The sequence below is a fragment of the Ixodes scapularis genome, unplaced genomic scaffold (genome assembly GCF_016920785.2).
Source record: "Ixodes scapularis isolate PalLabHiFi unplaced genomic scaffold, ASM1692078v2 PGA_scaffold4__175_contigs__length_147842914, whole genome shotgun sequence".
NCBI lineage: Eukaryota > Metazoa > Arthropoda > Arachnida > Ixodida > Ixodidae > Ixodes > Ixodes scapularis.
Window position 1 is genome coordinate 145908709 of NW_024609879.1, and position 17617 is coordinate 145926325.

At 41.6% G+C, this 17617-nt stretch overlaps 1 protein-coding gene across 1 annotated transcript in view; it reads left to right on the plus strand.

The window, feature by feature from the left end:
* The first annotated feature begins 5017 nt into the window (after nt 1-5017).
* The window catches only part of LOC120838938, a 110771-nt gene continuing 98171 nt past the window's right edge, over nt 5018-17617 (plus strand). Inside the window, exon 1 of the mRNA XM_042293743.1 lies at nt 5018-5094. The gene's annotated coding sequence lies outside the window, so the exon portion shown is untranslated. The remainder of the gene's footprint in view (nt 5095-17617) is intronic.

The following is a 17617-nucleotide window of genomic DNA, read 5'->3' on the forward strand; positions in this document are numbered from 1 at the left end:
ACCGCCCAGAATAACCAAAGCCATTCCACTGCAGCCTCCCAACGTCATTACGGTTTAATCGTGCCCAAGCACAGAATGAATATTCTGCCGAGACCGGTTATAACGAAGTCGGTTATACCGAAATAGCGGATATAGTGAGGCGATCACGATTTCCCGTTCCCTTTTGCAGTTCGTTATAATTATAACCGAAGTCGGTTATAACGAAATAGCGGATATATCGAAGGGATTGCGAATTCCCGTTCCCTTTTGCAGTTCGTTAAAACCAAAGTTGGTTATAACGAAACATCGGCTACATCGAAGCAATCACAATTTCCCGTTTTCTTTTGCAGTTCGTTATAACCGAAGTCGGTCATAACGAAATAGCGGCTATATCGAAGCGATCACGATTTCCCTTTCCCTTTTGCTCTTCGTTATAACCGAAGTCGGTTATAACGAAATAGCGGCTATATCGAAGCGATCACGATTTCCCGTTCCCTTTTGCTCTTCGTTATAACCGAAATTGGTTATAACAAAATACCGGGTATAGCAAAGTGAGTTCCGATTCCCGTTGACTTCGTTATAACCGGCCTCGACAGTGTGAGTGCTGCATAAGTTCGGCTGCACCTCGTGTCCAGTCAATGCGTCGGAAGACTCTGAGCGGCGGGCTTTGTCTTCTAAAGGATATTGGCTGGGCCCAATCGCCGAGCTTGATAGAGGAGGCTGTTCACGGAGCTTTGATGATTCTCGGGTGTTTTTCACAACTTCGCCAGGGTGTACTAAAATAGGGGAAGTCATCCGCCTGCGTAGAAAGAATGTTAACGTATTACGTGCAAAACGACGATGGCACCGTCTCTCGCGTCTGTTTGGAAGCAGACATTCGGCCAACGATTTCATTTGGTTAGCGACAACGGTCATTCTTTTCGATTCCCAAGTAACTCCACTCTTAATCGGAAGGTAATATAAATCCCTCTGCTCCTTTGTATAGATACAAGAAAATTCGTGAAGCGCTAAAATAGAAAAGAATATCTTCACTGCCCAAAACTGACACCACACCTTCCCCTACCTCCCCCCCCCCCCCCCCCCCTCCAAAAAAAAAAAAAATTTAACGTTAAAGTCAGTTAATCACATGTGCACAACCCGCCGTATAGTATTTTTGAAGATTCCTTTTCAACTGTGGCAGAAAAGGGAACAAAATTTGGGACAGTGTTCCCGTGCCAACTGTTGGACTTTCTGGCGGCGTTTTCGCCGTTCGAGCACGAGTGCTGTGGTTGTACTTTTCAAAGGTAAGCCTCCGCGTTCGCGTCATTGATTGTGCACTGCCATTAAGGTAGAACAGTCTCATACAACTCGAGTCTTCTCGTCAACGGAAAGACAGGGTCACGAAAAGGGCGTTCACCATAATTTAGCTCATCGCAAAGCTGCGGGGCTTCGCCATTTCTGATCTTGTAGATACCCTTAAGACGAGTTCGTCGTCCTTTAACTTCTCCGTCGTCTTTTCAGCGCGTTTATCCTGCACAATCCTTCAGAACAAACTTTGACGTCTTTGTAAAAATGTGTATTATTGTACTTATTCTACGTGCACGCACAATAAGTACAACAGTTATATCTATCGAGAGTCAATGAAATCCGCCAAATTTTGCGGACGGTGGTCAGTTAACTGATGCCGGTCACGTTTTAGTTTTTTGGCTATCGTTTTCTAAAATGTGAAATGCATCTTTAGTTGTGTTTATTTTTTTATTGTAGCAATCAGATGTGTTTATAAATACCCACTGTATGTAGTTTTTTTTTTTTTTAATTTGTAATGCCATAATTTATGCTGATTCAGTAAACGCGACCAGGCGATAATCGTGACGAAGTACTTATGCACGATGTTGTGCTTCTCGTGTGGTGCTGTCTGTATTAGTGAACGCGTGCGAAGATGTCAGAAACCGAGCTCCTGCGCGTCGGCCGCGCCATCCGCTCCTTGTTGAAAGAGGCTTTTGTTTGTATGACTTGGTCACAAAGCTAAAATCTGTGTGTGTGTTGTTTTAATATTTATTTAAAGTCATTGAAATAAAAGGATCTTAGTTGCACTGCCGTGTGTTTGTTCTCTTACATTTACGTGTATTTTGTTTTAATGTAAATTTAATTTAAACCCTTAGCTGGTAGCACAAAAGAAAATTTGCAGATCAGTTAGGATCTTTGTATTAGCATTACCTAAGGGCATGGGCGTACCAACCCAGGGGGGGAAAGGGGGGAGGGGGCAAGGGGGACATACCAAGGGCACCGCCCCCCGGCCCTGGGGGGGGGGGGGGGGTCTGATTTGCCCCCCCCCCCCCCCCCCCTCAAAAAGAAGTTGGTACGCCACTGTCTACGGGAGTATTAGTCTTTTAGCAAAACGATGGCTTTCACTTCGAAACTCCCCATGTTTTGTTTTCTAGTTCTGTATGTCGTCTGCTGCTATTTTCGGGCAATTGTTTTCAGGTTGGCGCGAACTGCTGCGCAGCCTGCACGTCGCACTGTACTTGCACGTAAAGCGTATACGCGAGCATGCACGATGCGTAAAATTATATTTGGACTGCGAGACTTGGAAGTTGCTGAGTCCCCAGTCCCCGGCCGTCGTACGTGTAAGTCTGGCGTTATGTAGATGTGCGCTAGCAGAATGACCAGAGTGAATTATATTCCTTGTGCTACGCGAGATTTTCGCGACGCTGAAAAGATAAAGAGTGACGCTATCAGATATTTCCGGAACGCCAAAACTCCCTCAGCAACCTTCTTTGCTTGAGGAGAGAGGCGCAAACGGTATTTCACTTCGCGCTGTCCTTTTGGTCATCATCACTGAAGCAGGCGCATTTCTGACGAAAATGCTTTTAGCTTATAAATAGTGTAGTCACAGGGGGAATAGTAACGGCCTGTTCATTTATATTAAAACTTGAAAGCCTAGAGTTTGTAACGGCACAATCCTATTGAGTTTATGGTGTATGCACTACGTATACATCGCACAGGGGACCATCACAAAAAAAAACAAGAACAGACTGTACAATGTACATTTAGGAAAATAACACCAAATATCAGACGCCTTAACGATACCGAGCCTCCCGTAAAAATCGAGAAAAACATGTTAGGAGGTGAACTGAAAATTTTACTTTCCAGACGGCTCCCTTCTCTAATGGTCACGGGGGAAGAAAGAGTGAGCAAACATGTGTGGCAGCTGGTAACCTTAGGAAGTTTCCTCTGATGACCATTTCTTTTTTAGGAATAATGTGGAGCCCTCATATAAGTGTTTTTATCAATGCTAAATCAATTCCCCCCCCCCCCCCCCCAAAAAAAAAAAAAAAAAAACATTGTAAAACGATTTGAAACGTAGGAATGTCCTTCGCTGGTACACGGGATTCTATCCAAGTTGCAGTGCTGGAGCTGCAATTATCGTTGCCACTAACAAAACGAGCTGCACGATTTTCAATACGTTCCAATTGCTCAAACTTTTGTGGTGAGCAAGATTAGCACTAGATTTCGAAAGTAGTTAGTAATTTGAGTAGAAGTTACCTGGGAAATCTAGTTAAGTTAAACTACTAATTACCCATATAAAGTTGTAATTGAAAGTTACCAAGTTACTCGGAAAAGTAGTTAAACTACAGTAGTTTGAGTAGAGAAGTTGAACTACGTCCAAGTCTGCTTATTTTAGAGACACTGGTGCAGTTTTGAAGTTACGTTTGAGGAAATTTAATACACCACTAGATTTATTGGCTGAACGAATCCTAAGCTTTGGAATCGTGAACATCAAAAACACCAAGAATGTTTCTTTTTATAATGAGAAATATCGCACGAGTGCCTTTGGAATTGTCCATAGAAAATATGCAGTATATTATACACATTGGGGAAACAAATTTATTAGTGTGAAAACAATTGTTTATATACGCTTACACTAGAGGCTAAAAACTTGTCTTTTATGCGTATTATCAACTGCAAAATATTCAGATTCATCTTTCCATTCACAAGTAGCATCAAGCTCATTACACAACTGACGGTAGTTTTGGTGATGGCGTGAAAGAGTCCCGGTAACATGCAAACACACTTTTTTTTCTTCTTTTTTTTCTTTTTTTCCCTTATAAATAGCATTTATACAAACAGAAAAACTTCCTTTATTTCGATTATACTTGAATCGTACTGATGATAATGAGCGCATTCCCAGAACACAGCTTGGGAATATTACCCGACTCCAAATTGACCATTCACAGTCGTTTTCAAATATTTTTTCCCATTTTTAACCGATTGCTCAAAGAACAAAGTAATTTATAACCGACACGTGCTTCCTAGTTACGTGTGTTTGGTCTTAATTGTAGCGCTGTCAAAGCTAAATTTTTCTCTTGTCACGTGGAAGTTTTTTCACGTTTCACATTTAGAACGGCTTGAAGACAGCTAGAAACATCTTATTGGTTACTCGGGAACAGCAATATTTGTTATCAAATAAAAACTTAGCCTATTTTAAGATACTGAGGCACTGCTCATTCGATATTTATAAAACTTTTATTTTATTATGTACGTGTTTACCGGTAATTCGATTATAAACATTTGTGACACTGATGCAATGAACACAATCATCTTTTTCAGCGCATTCATAGATGCGTAAGTATATACAACGTCTCTCGGTTCCGAATTGCTTCTTACCCCCCCCCCCCCCCCCCCCTTTTTTTTTTTCACGTTCAAGTCGCACGCGCAACGGTGAATGTTGTAGCGAGCTCAATCTGAAGAGAATAAAAGGTGTAGCAAGACGAGCCATATGCCCAAGCCATCTCGTATTCACCATATAATGACCATCGTAGGCGTACCTCTTCCGCAACAAAAACCGCGAATGTAATAGACGTGGACGCAAAACCGCGTAACCCGATGCAAGAAGGTTGTCCAGCATCCGCAGGATGCGTTTGTCCCCAGCAAGAGACGATTTATCCCTAGGCCGAGACGTCTAGGGAAAGGCCGTGTTGACGTTGGTTTCCCTAGGACACTGCTCCAGCTGTAGCATTCGCGTTTTGTGCGGCGTCCGGGACGGCGTTTTTATTTTTGCTCGGATTACGTCGGCGAAGTTTCAGTGCACGTTTGCTTCAACAACTTCTGCTTACCATCGCCGTCGCTTCAAAGGTGAGGCCCAATTCTGCTCCCTATTTTTGATGTATCGCTATGTGTGCTATGAATTTAATATCGCTGCGTTTTAGGAGGGATGGAACGTCTGCGATCGGTGTATCGTTCGCTAAGTGGAGGATTTGCATCTGCCGAAAGCGTGTGGGATACTTACTGTTGGACATATTTATTAGCTGTGCACTCGCTCGTATATTGCGTTGCGAAATTATTGAGATCGAGGGTTACTGACATGACTGAGGTATCAATATGTGCGAGTTATGCCTGTGTTGCAAAGAGAACGAGAAATCTTCGGCGACGTACCACGTTTTGCAGAGTAACATGAACAGGGTTTCGGTGAATACGATTTCCGACCAAGCTAAATTATCTAAAAGCGTTTTTTTTTTTTTTTTGCAATGTGTTTAAAGGCGGGCATGTTCGGCATGCTTACAACAGAGTCGGCGTACGGTTAAGTGCCTGAATCTCGGGCTTCGGAGTCCACCCAGAACTAGAAACGATCATATAAGGCACTTCTGTGGCGATTTTTATACTTATATGACTATCCGGATAGCGCACGTTCACGACAATCCATCATTAGATGTCATCTCGGATATTTAATTAGCGGTGACGCGGTGCGCCAAGTCTAGAAGTGGCGGCCACAGAGCGAACACTCATTGTCACCAAAAGGAAATCTTCATGTTGTTACAAGAAACACCTTACTGACTCAATACCGAACGCGTGTCTCTGGCGAAAAAAAAAGAAGAAAGTAGTGTTCTGATGTTTAGAATAATATTAGAGAAAGCGATACAACAATGTATCTGAAGAGAAGTAAAGGTATTTGAAAACACGTCGCACGAGCTTATCGAATTCGGAGACCGACCAGGTGCATGTACGAGAAGATGTATACACAAACACAGGAACTGCACAGCTGGGTCATATCACATGATGTCTAAAATCCTGCATGTGCTCTTATTACTCGCCAGATGTGAAAGGTAGTTTAACAAAGGCAACTCACGTGACAATCATATTTGTGCCCACAATAGCATATCCGCACTGTAACTCTGACGGTGGCGCAAGGGGTGCGTAGAAAGAAGGGAGCGGACAGATTTTTCATTTGCTCTACTTGCAGTTTTTGATCATTGAATGTACAGGATGAGGCCATAAGGACAAGCACTTTTGGCACTTCGAACTCCAAACGCGCGTACCTGAAACTGGACACATAAACATCGTTCCACTATAAGTTTTATGTCTAATAGCACAACTGAGAGGTGATGAAATATTAAGGGAAAAGAATAATAATAAGGCAAGAACGAACGGCGCCCGTGTATTTTATTGTCCTATACCAGCCTGTTCGTTGTTTGCTCACTGGTTTACTAATTCCCTCCCGGGTAACCTGCTAAACGGAAGAAAAAAAATTTAACACTCAGAACGTTTAGTAGCTAGGCTGGCGACGAGCAAGATAACCGCGGCAAATAATAATTTTAGCGAAATATATGAACGATGCCCACCTGGGAGGAAGCTCGCATACCAATGCGCACACGGCCGCCGTTTTTGCAATATTTTTGATACTTCATAAAACTTTTTTTGCAAAACGGCGTTCGCGTATATGCGCGGCTATAATTTGAATTTTGCAAGACGCGCCAAATGTGCTTGTTTTTACGGCATCAGCGTCTACATAGCTCCTCTTGAATTTAAAACAAAAAATTGCGCTAATTGGGGCCCACGGATAGTTTACTTTTATGGCCTTCGCTACAACTGGTCACATATATGTGCATAAATACGGATTTTCTTTCAAATTTAACAATGTGTTTTTAAACTGCGCTATGGTTAACAGTGTCCGCCGGCGACTTTTTGTATACTAGATTTCGGTCGTACACCGGAACTAGGTTGACCTCTTGATCTTACAGGGCTCGGTTGAAGGCATCAAAAACGCAGTGCAAATGTTATCAGACACGTATGATGAAAAACTGAACAAGGTGAAGCAGCAAGACGGGGGAATAAAAAACAGTTTGAAAGCCCGCGAGTCAGAAAGATAGTGAAAGGTGACTGCCGTGAAACGGTGAAACAGCTGAAAGGTGAGGTCAACGAGCTCGAGTGTCAGAGCAGGAGGTTACATCTAGATATTCACGGAGCTCCTCTGGGTGAAAACAAGAGCCTTTTATGTGAGGTAAACACGGTAGCGAAGGGGTTAGACATAAACACCCTGAAGAACAGTGATGTGGGCGGTGTCCATCGACTTCCAGCCAAAGCAGACAAGACTCCGGAGATTATGGTTCAATTTAGTCATTTACCAAGCAGGCTTTTAGGGAATGAAGTTCCAACGAAGTCGCCGATTAAGATGGACTCAATCAACCGCCTGTATACTAGAAAACCTTAAACGGCAGAGTTGAGAGCTCCTGTGGTCGGCGAAACGGTGAGCGGCAGATAAGGCTTCCTAGCATATCTGGCATAGAAATGGAAAGATTTTTTTGCGGAAGCGAGATGAAGAGCGAGCTATTCTGATCGAAAGCCAAGTCGATTTTATTACGCTTGAGTTATCACGTAAACCGATGCCAGTGAACCGTAGTTGGAGTTTTCTCCATTTTCATGGCAGGCCCAAAGTTCGCATGCCTCCCCGAAGATAAGCTAACCGAATCTGGTCATTATAACAACACAATTTTCAATAAACGTTTTCATAATATTAAAGGACAGTTTTCTGCGATACATTTTAATACAATAAGTATTGAGCACAAGCGAGACAATCTTTTATTATTCTTTGACTCGTTATGTTTACGGTCTGATGCATTTATGCTCACTGAGACCTGACTTGGGGAAAATGATCAGGTACCTCATCTCGAAAGTGTCAAGGATGGAAAAGCGAAAAGGTGGTGTTGCAATTGATATGTATATATACATATTATTACGACGTTTCGAGCGGGGACCGCTCTTCATCAGGTAGCGAGTGTACAACGCGCGAATGTTTATATACACGTTTGCAAGTCCGGCTTCAGGGCGCTGCCATCTTGCCTGTCTGGGGTGCGCTTGGACCAGTCATAATCCGATTACGAAGCCTTGCTAAGGCGTCGTAATCGGATTATGGCCGCTCCCGAGAGCGCACCCCACTGAGGAAGATGGCGGCGCCCTGAGACCGGACTTGCAAACAATTAGAGGGAGTAAAGTGCAGTAGGAAATGGAAACAGCGTTGACAAAACAGATAGTTACCACAGAAAGGAAAGGGCACCAAAACTTGCAAATGCATTAAAAAAAAATGTTGGCATAAACAAATTATTTACGCTCGCGAGCAAAAAAAAAAAAAAAAAACCGGTTGGTGGAGCGATTATTTACTCTCGCACAACAAAAAACGAAAAAAAAAAGTGTTTGAAAGTTTTGGGTTGGGAAGGGGTGGCTCGTCTTCAAACCAGAAATAGGACACATGTGACCACCGACGCGCCCAAATCCCGAGACATTCCTTTGTGCTAGAAGATCGAAGTTTGAGGTGGATTAACACTTTGGGCGATTTTTCCTTGGATAAGGAGTGGTAGGATGTGACAGTCTATGCCTGTATTGTATTGTATTGTATTGTATTGTATTGCACCCTGAGATTAACCGCTTGAGCCGCATTTATCCGTTTTGGAGGTTCTCTTCGGACCTAAGCGCATTAGGATGTGGTTTAACTATCGATTGTTAAGTTTAAAGACCTCCTAGTGTCTTCGGCGTGTGCATCTCGAGAAGCTCAAGGGCGGAGAGGATCAGCTGAGCTCTCCAACGAGCCAGCTGCAAACTAAACAGCCTTCCCGGACTTTCATTAATGCCCTGGTGGAACGTATTAAACTTATAAATAAAATATGATTCTTTTTACTCTCTTTCAATTTTTGTGCTGAAGCCTGATTCCAAAATTACAACAGAAATGTGCTTGACTGAGTGATTAGAAAGAGACAGGTGCTTTGAGAGCAAAAGGTCGGGGAGCGTTTGTGCGTGACATTTGTGGTTGTTAAAGCGTAGTCTGAAAGCCAGATTAGTCTGTCCGACGTACTGTTTATTACCGACATTGCAGTGCAGGAGATAAATCACGTTAGACGTGCCGCAATCGTAGCTACCCCTTATGTTCCAGGTGAACTCTGAATTTGTGCTCGTGGCGTTCTTTGTTTCTAACATGTGCTTGCATACTTTACACCTGGGCTTTCGGCATGGTCGGCAACCTAGGCTTGCGGGAGTGGTAGTTTTTGATTTTACTAAGACGGTCCGAAGATTCCTGCCGCGTCGATAGACGACCCGAGGAGCGACGGGAAAGATTTCTTTGAGGCGGTCGCTCTGTGACAGAAGATTGTAATTTTTGCTCAGTATGTTGCTGATGTTCGGAAGATTGCCTGTATACGTTAAAATAAGGTTAGACCGTCTGCTTTCTTGAGGACGCTCTATTCGGTTGCCAATGATGTCTAAGCGGTCGAGGTTTCTTGCCTTGTTTATAGCGTCATCGATTACATTTGCTGGATACCTCTGCTGGGTTAGTACGCGTTTCAGTTCCTGAGCGTTTTGTTCAAAGTCGTTGTTGCCTGAGCATATGCGCCTGAGAGTAGGGCAGACTAGTCTTACAGTGTCGAGGATGGCAGCTGTTAAAATGGAGGTATTGTTGTCTATCGGTAGGTTTTCTGTAAAGTTTCGTACTTAATTTGTTATTGGCAATTTCCACAGTTACATCCAGGAAGTTTATGCACTTTTGTGATACGCAGTAAGTAAATTTTATCGATGAGTGAGCTAAATTGAAGGCGGCGATAAATTTCATGAGTTCGTCTTCAACACCGGCCCAGATCATGAATATGTCGTCGACGTATCTTACAAGTGTAAAACAGCGGTTGAGTGGGGCGTTCAGCGAGAAAGGTGGTTTCCAGTTGCGACATAAATATGTTAGCGTAATTTGGCGCCATCTTAGTTCCCATAGCGGTTCCATTGGTCTGCAGGAAGTGTATATATTCCCAAATTCAAAGTGATTGTTCTCCAAAACCAGTTTCATCAGAATTGAAAGGACGTCCCCGATCGATGTCAAGGGTGTGATGAGCGTGTTCATACGCTTCCATCACTGCCGCAATTCCGTCCTCTGTGGGGCATATTTTTATATATATATATATATATATATATATATATATATATATATATATATGTAACTGAGAAGAAAAGAACCCTTAGTTTCAACAGCAACAACGGACGATTTAATCTTCCACGTTTCGGCCGGAGTCCGGCCTTCGTCCGGAAGGCCGGACTCTTGCTAACGAAGGCCGGGCAACAAGTATAACCTTACCCGCAGATATATATATATATATATAATTTATTATTGTGACGGTTTCTGTTATAAACTCGTATGTTGAATGCTTGGTTACCCAGGCGCGTAAGGTTATACTTGTTGCTATCTATAGACCACCAACTAAAGGCAGGCATGCATCTTTTTAAAACTTTTTGGATTCATTGTTTATTTATCTTGGGTACGCTTCCATTTGTGATAATGGGCGATGTGAACATTGATATGAGAATGAGTAACGTAACTTCTATTGAACCAACTGATTTTGCAGCAGCCTACGGATACTCGAACACGACAACACTGCCTCCCAAGATTACTCCACGACGCACATCCTTACTTGACATATCTGTCACAAATATGCACGATACTGATAACACATACGGCGTCATTTTCCACCGATATTAGTAACCACCTTCCTATCTTCTGCATCGTGTCTATTATCAATAAGAGAAGATATATAAGATATAGTACATACTCTTATGGAAAAATAAATGAGAAATCTCCGGCCGATTTCTCTGCAATTATTGACAGTGATGATGACTGGAGCAATGTTTTTGAAGAAAAAAATACCGACGTTGCATTTAGCCTGCTTTCAAAGACCTTTAAGAAATCTTATGACGATGGCTTCCTCCACGTTCAACCTAGAAAATTAAATTTAAAAATTAGAAAGCCACGAATAAGTGGATGACTTTAGATATGAAATACCTTCAAAGTTCCATAATGCATAAAATGCATTATAAGGAATTGGTTAGGAAATTGGTATGTCACATGACGTGCATTTTCTCACTACATTGAGCGGGGAAACTGGATTGGTTTCGAGGTCACAATATGTGGATTTTCTCGCTAAATTTAGCGGGTAACTGAATAGGTGTATAGGTCCCGTGACCTCAATTTCCCGCTAAATTTAGCGGGGAAACTGAATTGATGTTTTTGCCAGAGGACACAAGACGTATGGGTCACGTGCTGTCAATCTCCCCAAGATGTATCGGTCACGTGACATCAATTTTCCCGCTAAATTTGGTTGAGAAACTGAATTCGTGTGGAGTTCTCGTATTATCAATTTCCCCGCTAAATTTAACGGGAATTAGACGAACGGATGGACGGAAAAAAATTTTGGGATTGGGGGGAGCGTTAAAAAGCATTTCATGCTTTAAAAAACAAGGCCGAATTGTTATCAGAATGCGTTTGACAACATGAAAAACGAGCCGAGGAAAGTGTGGAATGCAATTAATGAAATAACCAATAGGAAGACTCCTTCCAAATATTATGACCGAACATATTGTAAGTGTTGGTACAACTATTGAAGGAGAGAATGGCGGAGAAACTTATGTCGCTTACGTCACAGACGGAACTGCGTCCTTGGAAACCTATATATGCTTGAGCCAACCACACAATTTGAAATTGCTGGGATGGTTAATGTAAGTTTAAAGTAAAATACTGCAGCCGGCATTGATGGATTCAAGTCATTGCCAGTGAAACAAGTCTCCGAAAGAATGAGCCACATTATTTCTTATATTGAAAATATTACGCTATTGACCGGGGAATTTCCAAAGGAGCTGAATATTGCGAGAGTAAATCCAATACATAAAGAGTAAAAAAAAAACAGTTTATATAAACATAAACCAATCTCGATTCTGCCTAGTTTTTCGAAAAAAATATTTGGAGCGGTAATGAACATAAGATTAGATTTTTTTGTTGCAAATATAGCATTATAAACAAAGCACATTATGGCTTTCAAAGGCATAAATCTGCAGAGTAAGCTTTACTCCACATCAAAGACAGAAAAATTGACAGCACTGAAAAAAACTTTTACACGTTAGCTTTATTTTTGAAATTCACCAAAATATTCGACATGATACAGCATAATATATTATTAAATACTCCACAATACTATGGAATACGTGGTGTGACTCTACAACTTGTTGAAAATTACTTGAAGGAAATATACCAACATGAATACGTTAATGAAATAGCCTATGAAAAATTAGAAGTGAAACATGGAGTGCCTCAAGGATCTATTCAAGATCCTTTGATACTTATTTCGTAAATCATATAACAACCATAAAAGCCTCACCAGAGCTTCTTCTCGCAAATGACAAAATAAAAACGTATTTTTAGGGCTTAGTTTAAATGTTGACTACAACCAATAGGAAATATTTACTTGGCGAACTTCTCAAATTGGTTGAAATGTAACAAACTGAAGCTTAACGCAAGGGAAACTAAACAGATAATATTTGAACCTATCAATAAACAAGACAAAAAGAACTGTAGTCATTAATTTTAACGGAATGCCTTTAGAACAAGTTAAAGACAAAAATGAGAGACTCTTAAGGAGGAGGAGGGGAGGGTACGCAGGGGAGGGTATGTCCCTGCTCCCCCTCCGTACCCTCCTCTCCCGCTCCCCTCCCATTCAGCGGTAAGTTTTCGCTAAAGTTCCCGCTAAATTGAGCACAACTTTTCCCGCTAAATTTCCCGGCAAATTTACCAAAATTTTCCCGCTAAATTTAGCGAAAAAATTGAATTGGTGTTTAGGTCACGTAACGCCGATTTCCCTGCTAAATTTAGCAGGAAATTTTTTCCCGCTAAATTTATCAGAAAAATATTCCCGCTAACTTCAAAATTTAGCGGGGAAAATTTCCCCGCTAAACTTAGCAGAAATTTTTCCTGCAAAATTTAACGATAAATTTTTCCGCAAAATATTACGGGAAGATTTTACCCTCGTGACGTCACACCTGACGTCATTATGAGAAACGTCCCATAATGCAACGCGCGGTTACGCCGACGCCGCTCAACCTGGAAACGGGCGCCTACGACCTGTGCTCTAAAACTTCCTCGGTGTATGGCTTAATGAAGAATTGAACTGGATGACACATCAACACAAACTTTGCTCTGAATTGTCAAAAATAATCGGCTGTACTTATAAAATTAATAAACTGCTCCCTAAATGGTTAAAAAAAATCGCTATACTACTCGTCACATTTTTCAGAAATATCATACGATGTATTAGTATGGGGAACAACAAGAAGAAGGAATTGTAGTAAAAGAATAGTCCTTCAAAAAGGAATCCTCCGCATGTTAGAACATTTTCCCGGACACCCGCGAGAATTACGCACGAATGGATTTCTTAGAAAATATACTTTATTACTTTAAACTGTTTGAGCAAATACACAAAGAAAAACTATTTATCACTCGGAAAATATTCTAGCAAAATGTTAGCACTGAGAGAAAAGTTTTTCAAAAGCCCTTAAAGTTAGAAGTAATTATGGAAAGCAACAAATTACTTACAAGGTTCCTAATTTGTTAAATAAAATCGAAGAACAAATAAACTTTCAATATTATTTTCACAATTTAAAGAAAAGCATGATAGAATTCCTGGTGGCGAGTGGTGTCGTTTATGAGTAAAACAAAAATACTACGAGTTATAAGAGAATTCCTGGTGGCAAATAATGTCGTTTATGAGTAAAAAAAAAAAAACGAGGAATAAAATACATGTACGACGTAAAAACTATGCTTACAAATAAACCAGTTCAAAGTTGCGTTTTTTTTTTTTTTCTGTTTGTGAATGGTTAAGCCTGTGATGGCGAACGCGCAAATACGACGCGTACACCGTGGCGATGGCAATATCGGAGCTGCCCGAATGGATGAACCAGAAGAGCGTTTGCTTCCGTTATCTTCCGTGACGTCGTTACAAGGCACCGAAACATCCGTGCCTCGAATGTCGAGTGCAGGGCTACACTGCTTGAACTGGTTGCCACACTTCACGCAACACACATATGTCTCGGTGACTCTCGACATAAGCTTCTTTCCGTACCGTAACGTAACATAAAATAACGTAACGTAAAGTAAAAAAGCGGGGTCGTGTGAACCATCGTCTAGGGTGAAGCCAACTTCACTACAAAACAAAGAGATCGAGCCGGGAGACGCCTGTGTCATGAGCAAAGAAGCCAAAAGAAGTTATAACACAAAATGGATCGTGACGTCATTCCCACCCCTAAGACAGACGCAAATGGCATTCTAGGCGTGCTTTATGTGGCAATGGTAGACGTGAGTAGGAGGGAAAGGAAGAAAGAAAAATAATGAGATGAAACCGCCCACATATGTGGCCTTGACTCTCTCTTGTCCGATCGAACAAGCTGCGGTATCGAGTGCTTATAGCGTCGCTGCGAAAGCAGTGGTAAACACGCGGTATGCTTAATGTAATGGCATATAATCAGCTAGTTCATGATGTGTCTGATCAGCCCTCACGGTGGCAGATTTGTTTGGGGGGACGGAGATTTCAGAGACTGCAATGTGATTGAGTTGATGAAAACCCCGAGACGCAAAAGGCAAACAGAAGATTTCACCTAAAAACGGGCGTTCCTGTTGCGATTATGTATCACGCACGACTCCGACAAATCGTGAAAATTGAAGCGGGCTTGAAGCGGGCGCGTCCGCTTCATTTTTCACGATTTGTCGGAGTCGTGCGTTTTGTAGTGTCCTGTTTGGACACCCGCTTACTAGACCTTTTCCATCCGAAATGTTGTGGCCAATATTTTGTAAAGAACGTTTAAAAAATAATCCGTGTATCGTAGCCGCGTTAAAGAATTGTACAAAGCATTGCCTCGATATATGATCCACGCAACAGAAACTATGTTTCGGACTCGGTTATTATAGAATAACAAAAGTTGTTTAGTTATAAAAAGTCAGAAGTCGCTCCATCTCCATAACTAAACGTGTTTATCTCTGAAGCCAAATTGTAGGCATTTTCCTTTTAACTTGCCTACCGCAGACGGCAAGGGCGGTAAGATTGAAAGCAACCGCGACCATCAGAAGACAATTAAAGAGGCATAATAACAGCAACATATTCCCTAACCGTAAACTTAGCCATAAAGTCACAAACCGAAACCCCGAGAAAATGACGAAAATGACCCTCTGGTAATGACCCTACCATAATGGGAGGAAACAATCACTTATACGCCGTGTGTTTATTTTTAGGCTTTAAAGATTTGTTATAAAAAAGAAAATGTTAACGCTACACTAAAGCGGTTTGTGCAGATGAGTACGCGGCCAAGGGGACATAATATACGAGGCTCATCCTAGCACGATAATTGCCGGGAGTGAAAGCATGCAGGCTAGCTGGTTAGGAAACACGATAAGTCGGCTAATACTAAAATATGTCAATAAACTTCTTTAATTATGCAAAGCAATCTTGTTGTTACAATTAGAAACTTGCTGGGCGTCATTGAAAACCACTAAATCCGTCAATTTTAGAAGGACCTGGAGCACGTGGGAAGCACGTGGAGCGAGCTTCCACGGCTTTTATAAAACCAATATGTAAAGCCTAAAAAAAAATCTGCATATTATAGCACCTGTGGCGAGGGTATACTGCACTCTAAGAAATGCCTGTGCGTCTACTTCCCCGCAAAACACTCAAAGAGCCAATCTCTGCGATCTACGAAATCAGCTCAGCGAATGATGAGGCGGAACATCCGTTTAGACCTAAAAACGAAGTCTTGCGACATTACGCAATGCAAGCATGACGTTTTTCATTGCGTAATGCCACAGCGCAGACCTTATTTTTAGGTCTAAACGGATGTTCCGCCTCATCATTCGCTGAGCTGATTTCGTAGATCGCAGAGATTGGCTCTTTGAGTGTTTTGCGGGGAAGTAAACGTGCAGGCATTTCTTAGAGCGTACACCCTAAAAAATAAATCTGGTTATAAAAGAGATCTTAGGGGTGCTTCGCATTTAATCACTCCCCAAAAAGGATTACTTCTTCGTGAAAAACCTATAGTGGGGGGGGGGGGGGGGGGGGGGGGGGGGCAGGCAGGTTTAAGCTCTTTATGCGAAAGAGTTCTTCATCGCCCAGTTGCCTTTCTAGTGCACCAGGGGGTGATAATGCTTCAGGATAAACCGTTCTTCACGTGCTGCAAGAGTGCTTGGGGCGTCGTAAAACCTGTCAAGAACTTTATTTTAAAGTGTATACATATAAAGAGTGGTGTCACAACTTTAGTTTTGAATCAGCAGGCACAGCAGGAAGAATAAACATAATGGCGTAATAACAAAACATTGTTCAAAGAATAGAAAGTTACGTTTTAGTGTGCAAGCCCATGTAGAAGTAGAGCCTGCTATAATGTGGTTGTTGTGCATTATAGCGCAGACATAAATTTGCACGAAGTTTGCGTTTGAATATAGGACAACAACCTAAAAACGAATGGGCAGTGTTTTAGTCAGTGTCAATAGTATAAAAAGGGTTTCGCGTTTTCAGTTTTGATTTCTTCCAAATTGTCGGGTGGTTTTCAGCAATCTTTTTTTATAAATATACATTCGGAGGCTTTAAGAACTCATATTTTGTTGAGGCTATCATTTGCCGATTTCTCGGCACCCTTGTGAAAACTACTTCGTCCAAAAGGGGGGAAGAAAGTAAAACTATAAACAATTTGGCACTATATAGTCAACACCCGCATTTTAGTTACTCTCACGCACGCCAATGACATCATAAAGAAACAAGATGCATTGAAACCAATCGCTTCGGTTCACCTGTCGTAAAATGGGCACAGTCACGAGTAGATTTCCCTAATTTTCGTCACTCAACTGGCTCCTTTCCTTTCTGTTACATATTCAGCACGGTGAAAAGCCTTCTCTCGATACTCAGACTCAAGACCGTGCAAGACCCATGACGTTCAACACCTCGTCTAACGAACGCGACTTATAGGGATGTCGCGAACTTTGGTCGAGCCTGTGGTTTGACTAATTCGGCGAACCTTCGAACTTTAGGCAACATTCGACGAACTTCGAACTCTTACACAGTATTGCCCAATTTCCGAAAAAAAAAAAAAATCTGAAGTATCCGAGAAAAAAAAGATGTCTGTTTTGAATTCTACACAATCAAGAATACATTTTACTATGTGCCCAGGAACAACCGTGCGGACAGTTATGCGTAAACTGAAAACACCAATACAAAAACACAGCGTATACATTGACAATACATACACTACTGCAGATTGAGTGGAAAATACAGTCCGATAATAATAATTATCGAACTGTGTTATATATTATAAAATAATAATAATATTAATATATTTTTAAAAAGGGCGAAAAATAACCATAATGGCCTTTAGATTAATGCACTTTTACAAAAACGCCATAAAAACAAATATATAAAAAAATCACACTAAAGACACTCTAATACAAATAAAACACAAAACACACGCAATTCTTAATTTGTAAGTAAAGTTACTCAACAAGCCGCGGAACCCGGAGGCTGATGTACAGATGTCGAGATCAGTAGTGGCG